Below are 11,231 nucleotides of genomic sequence, written 5' to 3'. Positions count from 1 at the left end.
TGTGTTAGACTGCGACTCTGTGTAGGGTTTTGGGTGGGTAACTGCTGAAATAGAAGGGCAGAGAAGTGTGTTAGACTGCGACTCTGCGTAGGGTTTTGGGTGGGTAACTGCTGAAAAAGAAGGGCAGAGAAGTGTGTTAGACTGCGACTCTGTGTAGGGTTTTGGGTGGGTAACTGCTGAAATAGAAGGGCAGAGAAGTGTGTTAGACTGCGACTCTGCGTAGGGTTTTGGGTGGGTAACTGCTGAAAAAGAAGGGCAGAGAAGTGTGTTAGACTGCGACTCTGCCTCCTGGTCTCAACTCTGGGTTGTCATGGATTTGGTCCACTAATAAACTTGGCCAGATTTCTAGAAATGAGAGGTGCTCCTTCCCAAGTGGGATGGATGCCGTCTCTCAGGATCAGACCAGGTCTTCCCCAAAAAGTCTGCCAATGATCTACAAAGCCCACATCGTTTGCTGGACACCACCTCGACAACCAGCGGCGGAATGACGACATGCGGCTATACATGTCATCACTGGTCAGATTTGGCAGGGGTCCAGAGAAAACTACGGTGTACGACATTGTTTTTGCGTATGTACACACCGACTCAACATCAATCTTAGTGACCTCCGATTGGCGTAACCGGGAGTCATTACCACCGACGTGAATAACAATCTTACTGTATTTACGTTTATCCTTAGCCAGCAGTTTAAATAAGACTCAATGCCGCCTGCTCTGGCCCCAGGCTTTGCTAACTTCACTTTTCTCAAAATGGAGCTGCCAATGATTAGAGTTGGTTTCTCAGCGGGTGTGTCGCTGAGTGGTGAAAATCTGTTAGAAACGTGAACAGGTTGATGATGCCCCATGGGCTTTGAATGCTTACGACTATTCCTCCTTCGGACAGTCACCCAGCCACCCCTTCCTGGCTGCACACGAGATGCCGGGGGACGGCTACCACAGGCTAACTCAGGCCATTCCGCACCGACTACCGGGGACTGGCTAGCTACAGGAGCTAAAGACTGATCTACCAAGGTGCGGAGCCGGACTTCTAAATCACTGAGCCTTGCCTCAATGTCTAAAAATAAGCTACACTTCTTACACGTACCATTACCGCTAAAGGAGGCAGAGGAGTAACTGAACATCTGACACACCGAGCAGGAGAAAATAGGAGAGGGAGAGGGAGAAGGAGAAGCCATCACTAGCTGCTAAGCTAAAGTCGCTAACGGCTAAGCTAAAGTACTATAGCGTTGGCTACTAAAACTTTCGAACAACTATGAGATTGATGATGAGATGAGTTCAGATGAGAACAGCAGTCACGCAAAAATAGAAAGAAGTGTGGGTGCTTAGGCAGAATCACTGTTAGAATAAGTGTTTAGCGGACAGTTGGCCGCTGTAATCCAACAATTTTAACTGGTATTTAGCGAGAGCAGCACAACACGCTACCAACACACAAGCACCGGAAACGGAAATGAGTCAACACGCTTACGTCAGTACGTCAGCAACCTTTGTGACACAACTTGGTATTCTTTGCAAGTGTATTCTGATCTGCCACCTCTATGGTTAAAGTTAATTTAAATTCAATGAGACCGAGTTTTGCAGTGAAATAACAATGTCACTTCTTTGCTTGTGAGAGTGGACAGTCATTATTTGCAAGAGGTCACTAGTCAGAAAAACATACAATAGGTAGTTAAACGCATTTGAATAAAAGACCATCGACAACGTCTGTTGTGGACAGCTATGTTTCATAACTGTACGTTTTGTTACCCTTCACACAACCACATCTGAAAGTAAGCTCAACTGCACCCAAAAGATGGTTTTGAACTACCCGGTTCATTAATTTCTAGGGCAACAGGACAAATGCATCTCGGAGATGAGAGTGCAAAGGCCAGCGTGTTCTATTCTTTCAGCCTAATGAGTGGTCAGACCTCCACAAGGTGACTTTGATTCACCACCACAGGACTTTCTTTCACCCCTTTCCTCTTTTCTCTTCACTTTGCTGTCATGTCCTCCACGCCTCCACTGGACTGGCCAGCTGCAGTCATAACCCAACACTCCAAGCTCTTTAAAAGGCACAGCTCTAATTAAAGCCAATGTTTAAATACCTTTACTAATCCATAGACCATTGTAGTGTATTAAGACTCCCATCATTGATTAGAAAGGCAGATTCAAAGAGCCAGGAAAGGTAAACTCATTAGAGGAGATTTGAAAGATTCCCTCTGTTGATAGTTGGAGAGAGAACTTTATTCTGTTATTTATATATAGCAGACAGAATACATTACTTTGAGAGAGTGCAACATCCTAAAGCCACCTTGCATAGTTATCCTCAAAAAAAAGTTATGAGCAGACACTTAATAAATTGTTGCTTGTGAAGGACGCATTTGCATGTGTCTTTGGAAATGTGCATGATATAGTTCTTAAAAGCTGTTAGAGAAATAAATTGGTCTAGTTTTAGAGTTTTTTATACGTCATTCCAATCATTGAGGGAGCAGAATCTGAAGGCATACGACCAAATGAAGAATTTATTTTTTGGAACTTTTAGTTGTATAAGGTTAGATGACCTCATATTATATACAGAGGAGTGTAGTAATAGGTGTTTCAGGAATGGTGGTGTCAAACCAAGGAGGGTTTGGTAAATGAAAGTGAGCCAATTATTTTTTTTGAGCCAGTTTTTGTCTAGTACGCAGGGATTGCCAGCCTACGGAGGAGTACAGATTGCAGGGATGGGAGTGGTACAGTAAGTCCAGGGGGAGGAGTAGCAACAATATTTGAAATAAAAACCGGGGCAAGAGAGGACAGGAAGTCAGGGTTATGTGCAAACTAAAGTGTATTTATTCAATATTCAACAAAGGAAAACCAACTCAAAACTACTCTCTCAAAAGGAGACAGCGAGCCAACAAGGTAAGGCAACAATAAACACAGGGTAAATAACTGAGGGAGCAAGGTTCAACACTAAATGAACCGCTGAAAAGTCCTCTCTCCACTGAGGAGGTGACCAGACACTGTTCTGGACTCACAGAAGCTCTAAGCTGGTGTTCAACCCACTGGTTGAATGGGCTGCCTCTGTCCACTGGGCTAACGGGCTGGCAGTGGTCTGCTCATGGGTGTTGGTCTGCAGTGTGTCGCAACAGGTACGACAGACCGCTGCTGTTAAAAAAAACCAAGCCTTCATATCCTCCAGGCACTCCAGGCACTCATGCAGCTGAGGCATGGGGGGGGGGGGCACTACCTGAGAGAGAGAAGGAACACACTCCAATGCAAACACATGACCCTTAGGGTCGTAACAGGCACCCATGAACTGGTGTAATGAATTTGATTCATCATCATCTACAGACTGATAACATTAGTTAAATAAGCAAGGATATTGTAAGCATTATAAGATTTTAGTTCACTGAAGCCCGCTCCTGTGCTGAACTGGGTTTTCTTTTGGACCTGGAAAAAAAGTTGACCCCCCCGGTTGTCACTGTATAATTCGCACCCTGGTTTTATTTGCCCTGAGTTTTGCTACCAATACAAGAGAGGGAGTTTTGTTTTGGTGCTTACATCATAAAGAAAAGATTTTAAAAAAACATTCAACCTGAACCTTTTTCATGCCCCCAAAACCATCTGTAACTCAGAGACAAATTGATTACCAGATGCTTGAACTCCACAACTCCACTGTCTTTTTTGAAGTTCAATGGAAGATTTCAGAAGATCTGCTATTGATTCTTAAAATGCAGATAAATGAAGCAGGTGATGCATTAACACTCCAAAGAAAATTGTGTCTGTCTCTGCCATCGGCTGAACACAGACAGTCAACAAGTAAATTCAAGGAAGTTTTAGAATATTTGTCCACACCAAAACTGAGGGGACTGTTATTGTTTGAGACAGAAAAAGTCCCTAAACCTGCTTTATTCCCTTCACAGGAGCTGCTTTCATTCAGCTAGTGGCAGAGGACTTCTCAAAGGACCCACCCTGGTTCTGGTAGATCCATCCTGCTCGCAGCCTTTGGAGAAAAAAAAAGAGAAAAAGAGAGAAACTATTGCCTCATGTAGAGAAAGAAAGGAAAAAGTCTCCTATTCCCTTGTGTGGTCATTGATCTGCAGGCTCTGATTCAAGCTCCGTATTAAATCACCCCAGGGTCCAGAGCCAACCTGTTCTCCCTACTCCTTTGTTCAGACCAGCACCAAAGATAATAGAAAGCGTTTTGAGCTGGGAGTGCCACAGGGCCCCAATCTCGCCTCTAGCTTTTTTTTTTATCCCTTCTTTCCTCTCACTTTTCCGTACCCCTTTCTTCACCTCTGTCTGTTTTTCTTTGGCTCTTTTTCTTCTTTTCCCCCTTAAATCTCTGTCTTCCTCCTATACCACATTGTAAAGGAGTCCTTTGTACAGCCCTGATGGAAAGACTACTTTCAAACAAAGACTGCTCACATTGTGGAACAGGGACAACAAATAGGATCTTTTGTGGGCAGTCTGAAGGTGTTCTTTCATCACCGACAGACAGAGTGGGAGAAAAGAAAGGGAAAGAGAGAAAGAAGGAGAGTTTGAGTCAGATTTATCCACCGCAACACATACAGCTTTCAAAAGGAAAGTTGGGTGTGTGTTCTTTGGAGCCTGCATAGTCAACATCAGGATTCATATGAAGTGGGCTTAGGCTGGATCTATTACAATTAGACCACGGGTTTTTTTTATACTAGTTAGACTGGTAATAAGATGCAACTTCATTCATTGAGCCTGACATTGTTTTCATGTCAGCCGATTTATAGTTGGTTACTAGAAATAAGAAATGTTAATTTTTATTATTATTATTATTATTATTATTATATTTCACCCAACAGCCACCCCAATTATTTTTACATAAAATTAGTGCAGAACAACATGACAAAATATACCTCTTTTTCACCATCAATACTAGCCAGCCTTCTACTCATTTTTCCTGCCTGTCCCCTACTTAGATCATCCTGGCTACTGTACCATGACATTTTCTCTTGTCAGGTGATAGCATGTTTTCTCCTGTGGTCTTGTAGCTGTCACAACATATGAGGAGAAAGCCATTGCTAAGGCTTAAAAATTCCCAGACCTGTACAAGTCAGTTTCCTGGTGAGCCATAGCTGGTGACATTTGTTGTTCAGGTGAGAGATCACATGAAATATCTCAAATGGACTCCTGAACCACTTTAAGCTAATGCTCTACTACTGTGTACAGTAAGAGCATTGTCTGTGTGCTCATGCACTTCTATCTTTGTGAGAAGCAATATGAGCTGTGAACCTTGAGAGAGAACTGCTGTGTTTACTGTGGATAAGATGCTTGCCTTTGGTGTGGGAGACCTGGGTTCGATTCCCACTATGAGACATTCACCATTATGTCCCTGAGCAAGACACTTAACCCCTCATTGCTCCAGAGGTGTGCCAATTGTAATTGTAAGTCGCTTTGGATAAAAGCATCAGATAAATGTCTAAAACGTCCATTTGAGGTTTAAGTTCAGAATTGATACATGTGTGTTTGAGTCACATGTGGATACTGTTTGTGTGTTTAAAGTGCACACAAGTCTCCATCCAAAAGTTTGAATCAACTCGTTACAACAAGCAGTGTGCTATAAATCTTGTCGACAGGTTTGTTGTTCATGATTGCAGGTTTTCTCCATTCCACCTTTTGGTGTGTAAACCTGCAGCCGACCAGCATCTCCCATCTTGTCCAGGTCCTGTTCCACATGAGAAATTTCCCCTGTAAATTTCCAGAGATCCATGTTATATGATACCTTGATACTTCTTTAAAAATACTTAAGCAAGGAAAAGATAATAAATGCTTGAGAGTGTTTTTTTTTTATGCAGTTAGCGAATTCACAAACAAGATCATGTGAATGGAGTTTGTCATCCACTTTTGCCAGCCTTTGCTTTTTAGTATTGAAGGTCTTCAATTGCATTGCGCTTCCCAGATGTTTCGATTGGAAAGTGTGTTTATTACAAACAACTCGCTGTTATATATATAATGAACAGCTGAGGGAAATGTGACGCACATACATCGCTCTCTGTGCAGCAGAACAGCATTACTGATAAAGACAAACACTCTATTATATTATTATTTATTATATCGGCCTTACAGTATATTGTTATCCATCAGTCACTGAAAAATTAACATTTTAAATGCAACATGAATTTGAGAAATGTGAATTGGTGATTAGACCCCATGGTGATGATATGGTATTAAAGGCGGTGTTGAAGCCGTAGTGGTATAGAAACCCCCGCATGGAGTCTAGACACGGGTGGTGGTGATGAAGTGATGAAAAAATGCTGACAATCAGGAGGAGATTTGGGGAGGACCATAACAATTTCATGCTGAAAAGACAGCTGACAGCAGCAGAGAGTAGCACAAATTTTAAACTTTGCCTGCGACTACGTGATTGGCTAATGGAGATTGTGGCAAAATCTGATGGTGAAATTGAGACGGGACAGAGAGAGAGGGAGAGAGAGAGAAATTTGTGAATGAATGAAGCATGAAGATAGTCTTCCTTGTTGAACTTAGCTGTGCTTCATAGGTTGTTACAAAACTATATTAGAGAATGAAGTATTACATCATCCTTTGAAATGGAATATAGAGTAAAATACCTTCACTGTAACTATGTGGTTTTACCCAGTAATTGTATGGCTGTGGAGCACTGTCAATATTTAACCTGCAGTTGTCCATTGGTATGATTTTGAGTAATTTGGTCATCAAGAGTTAATCTCTCTGCTAAGCCATATAAATAATATTGCATTTACTTGACTATTGGTTGAATTTAGGTTGTCTCCTTTTAATTTAACTTAATTAGTTTGGTTCCTTCTTGTTATGAAATCTTTAGAATTTGGAAATACTGTGCCAAAAGTATTATATATTTAAAAAGTTAAGAATAAAACATAAATGTACCCGTATGATGCCTTATGATGTTTGAAATATTACTTCATTGGTCTGATAGGGGCACTTTAAAGTTGTAGTCTTCAAGATTTCAGCCCTGGTTGATTTTGACATAGTTAGGCAGTTTCAATCCTACAGAGTAATGGTGGACACCACCTCTAACAATAAAAACTACTGTACTGAGAAATAATTACAGATTTTGGCAGAAAATAATGATCATCAATTTCATCAAAAACAGGATTTGGTTTGCTGAAAATCTTAAGTTATAATTATATATAAAGAAATGTTCCAAATTTCAAAATTTGTGACTGGAACAAATATCAACAATTGTGTTTATTTTGGGATCTTATTGTGTGTTTTGTATGTATCATATGGTGGTATTTATCAGTTTCCCAACTCTCTCCCTGAATAGTTTTTTAAACCAGTTATTTTTTTCTAAAACCATAGGCGGGAGCTGCTGATGGCTGATAGCACCGTATCACCAGAACAGGCAAGGAGCATGCGAGCGAGGATGTCTGTTTCTGTGTGTGTGTGTGTGTGTGTGTAAGAGAGGGAGAGATCAAATGTGTGCGTGCATGTGTCTGTGCGTGTCAGGCCAATATAGCTTTGTGTTGACAATCCATGGGCTGGCGATGGTGAAGGTCACAGAGTGCTGTGACCTGTAGAAACACGATCCTGGTGACAGTGGTCGTAAATTTCCCTCCATCACAGGGAGGCCAGAGCAGCTTTTTGCCTTGTGCTGTTGCTTTTTTCAAGGCTGTGGGGCTCATGACACAGCGGGGCAGAGATAAGCACACGGTTATTATCCACCTTCACCCTGTACACAAACCATTTTCACCTTTTACTTTTCTCTACTCTTTTCTCTTGTCCCTCTCTCTACGTCACTCAATCTGTGTTTGTGTCTGCTGCACTTTCAGACAAGCACTCACAAACACACAAACAATGAACAGCTGCAACATGTGCAGGTGAACAAGGTGATCAAATCAGTTTTACTCTCCTAAAAACACATATAATGATATTATGAACAGATGTTGTAATCCTGCATGGATGTGCCTGCATTTTATCATGCGTGCAAACACACTGTGTTTTTATTTTTTTATTTTCTGTGAATTTATGCAAATGATGAGTGTGTGACAGCTTCTCCATCAGATTAAGACTGACAGAAAGAGCTGACTATATTGGCAACATGTGGATTTGCTGTTTGAGTCGGTGATTGATGTTTGATATTTGTAGTTGTGAATGTGCCTGAACTTAACTCTCTAAGATACAAGATGAATATCTTCAAGTTACTGTTCTGGAAATGCTTTAAATGCAGTGCAAGATTGACAGCTAGCAAGATACTGTAGGTACACTGAAAGCCAAATGTAGGAAATGGAAATACAGGTTATAACCACTTTGAACAATAGGATGCTATCACATCAAAAGTTAATAGTATTTCAAATTAAAGCAGAAATACGTTTTCCTTCTAGTTAATTAAAACATGAGCTGCTTCATTAAAAGCAAACTTTTGGAAAAGTTGCATGGACAACAATAGTAATAGTATGAAGACACATGGCATTTATGCATTATTTGCATGAACAACTGGACCGCTGCGTGTTTATTTACCCCTAAAAATGTACCAGATAAATAAACTGCAATGTACGTAAAGTACAGAGAATGGGTGGGGGTGTGCCTTTGTGTGAGTGTGACAGCTCAGCCTCCGACTGATCTCAGAACTCACCAAGAGTTAATTTCCTCCAGTCTCGCCCCTTCTTTCCTAATGTCTCTGTGCATTTATGATGTAAATGCCTCGCCTCACTTTTCCCGCACAGAGCAAATTTGTGCATAATGGCACTCACTCGCGCCTTTCCATTGACTTTTTATGCAATTGTGAAACCCGTAAAATTAAACTCACATACTGTTTGCCTGGAAATATCACAAAATCATCTAACTGTGACATTTCATCAACATGAACAAGTCATTCCACCCAAAGATTGTGCCACAGTTTTAGATCTAATTAAGTTTGGTTTCAGAGTTTAATTCTGTTCAGTACAATACAGGCCTGTATACACACTTTTTTTTTGCATCATGAATGTTCCCTGAGTTTTCACAGTCTTGAGTTTAAGTAACATACTGGATATCACGGAAAAAGCAATGTGGTCACTGACACTGTTTATTTTAAGGATTTGTTGTTAAAGAATTCCATCCAACACAACTGAAGTTCAAACTCAATAAAACTCAGGACTATGGAAGCAAAGGGTGCTCTGAGGCTTCAGCTTCAGTTAGGTTTGTAACAGCAGGTAAAATATGTGGTCAGCTTTGGTTTTGCAGCTTGGGTGATAATGATCATCCTACACCCCCCACCCCCGTCTCCAGCTGCCTGCCCACAGTTGTGGTGAGTCTACTGGTGAAGAGCTAAATTGTCCCCGTAGAGAGACTGAGAGAGTGAGAGAGATTGGATGGACAGCTTCAGCCTTTTATTCTTCAGAGGTCACTTGAGACAAAAAGTTGTTAAGATGACCACCATAGCTGAGTGTCAGTCACAGTGGTACTTCAGAGCTCTGGGGCAACAGTGAAGGACTGAAAAGGGACAACAAAAAAATAAAAATAAAAAAATCTGATCCTGATAAAATGTTGATTATTACAGCTCAGAAAAAATCATGCTTTCAGTCATAAAAATAGATTTGTGCATTTGTATTGTTAACATCACTAAATGTCACTTTAGAGCAAGGGTCGGCAAATAAGTCTGGCATCGGGCCAAAGTTTTTTCAAGTCATTACAATGCAGGCCAGAACAAAGTCAAATTATTTCAAATCCTAAACACCTATCTGTATGTTTAGTGCAGTTGGTGGGAGCAGGATTCCCCTTGGGAGGGTTGTATGATCAATCACCAATTATTTTGGAGGCACAATCACTTAAGAGGAAGTGATTATAATCAAAGGGGGAACAAAGAAACATCTTATTCAGTGTGGTGTTATGATTTAACTTTCCCGGCCTGTATTTATATGGTTGACCCCACCCTCACTCTCACAGCGGCAGGCCCTTCATCATTATGTTATTCAATTACATGATTCAAAACATCAGAAGAAAAATCTACTGAAAATTACATCAAAATCAGACAAGAAGGCATTAATGTAGAACCAGAGACATTCTGATTGTTAATCTGTTAAAGTTTACCATCAAATTGCATGTAAACAAAACATATGATGAATATGGAAATAAACACTTAAGCTAATAGGTATTCTGCAGCAGAATCAGTAGAATTGCACCCTCCCAAACATGATATATGGTAGGAATCCCGGAGCAGGTGAACACCATTAAATATTCACAGAAAACCATGTGCAAAAGCTAAAAGAGGGCACTTTGATGTACAACTGTTAACTAAAAGCTTGTTGCACTCAACCGAAAGAACATCAAGGCTGCTGCTGAAGTCTCCCAAAGCAATTAACACATTGCGGCAATTAGTGGAGCTGCGTCAGTCTTTGTTCCAGATGGGAACAACATGTCCAGGACCAAAACTATTTACAGGGCAATAGATTCAAATGAACTGATTTTTCCAGGCAATGAAAGTGTTTTTTTTATATAATTCTTTAAAAAATATATATTTTAATTTAAAAATTCAAAACAAACTCCACTCACCCTCATGAAATAGACACACTGATGTTAAAACTGCAAAAAAGTGTCTGTTGTGCTTTGTTAAGTTATTTATAAAAATCTACCAGTGTCACTGGAGTCACTTTTTAATGCCGTATAGCTGTGGATTGTGTCTTTAGGTGTGTATTAGTTGATATTTCATCTTCAGTGGAACAAAACAATAATTCCTACTTAATAACAGTGAGCGGTCTGGTATTACTTTGAGCAAACCAGGTTAATCTTGCCTGAGAACTTGACATTCTCTAAATGGCAGGATGGATTGATTGTGCTTTTGTTTATATTTTGTAGGGTATTTCTTCATTTTCCTGAGGACTTATTGGCATGATAGGACTTCCTTTAAACTCCCCAGAAATTGTTCAGTCAGCTTATTGACTCAGTAAGATTACCAAAAACTTTGGGTACCTTTTTAAAGGTTAAATGTTTGCATCATTCTTTTCATTAAAGGAGCAATGAGGGCATTCATTAAATATGTGAGCTTGACAGAGAGATGCATAAAGATGATTGTTACAGCGGGGTACTTTTCTATGTATTACATATTGTGTGGGAGTTGCCTGTCTTTAAGATCTACGCCCACCTGGTATGGAACTTGGGCTACCCCTGTTTTCGACATCCCACGTCACAGGGTTCTACTGCCAATCATCATCTTGTTCGGCTGATTGTGGGAGCTGATAAAAGTCGCCTCCTGGGGATGCCAGAGGCGGCTGTGATTTAACCTGAGCAGTCCGCCTGTGTGCCTTTCTGTGTTCTGTTAAC

This window comes from Micropterus dolomieu, linkage group LG23 (assembly GCF_021292245.1).
Source record: "Micropterus dolomieu isolate WLL.071019.BEF.003 ecotype Adirondacks linkage group LG23, ASM2129224v1, whole genome shotgun sequence".
Taxonomy (NCBI): domain Eukaryota; kingdom Metazoa; phylum Chordata; class Actinopteri; order Centrarchiformes; family Centrarchidae; genus Micropterus; species Micropterus dolomieu.
The sequence above is the reverse complement of the archived record's forward strand: the minus strand, read 5'-3'. Positions refer to the sequence as shown.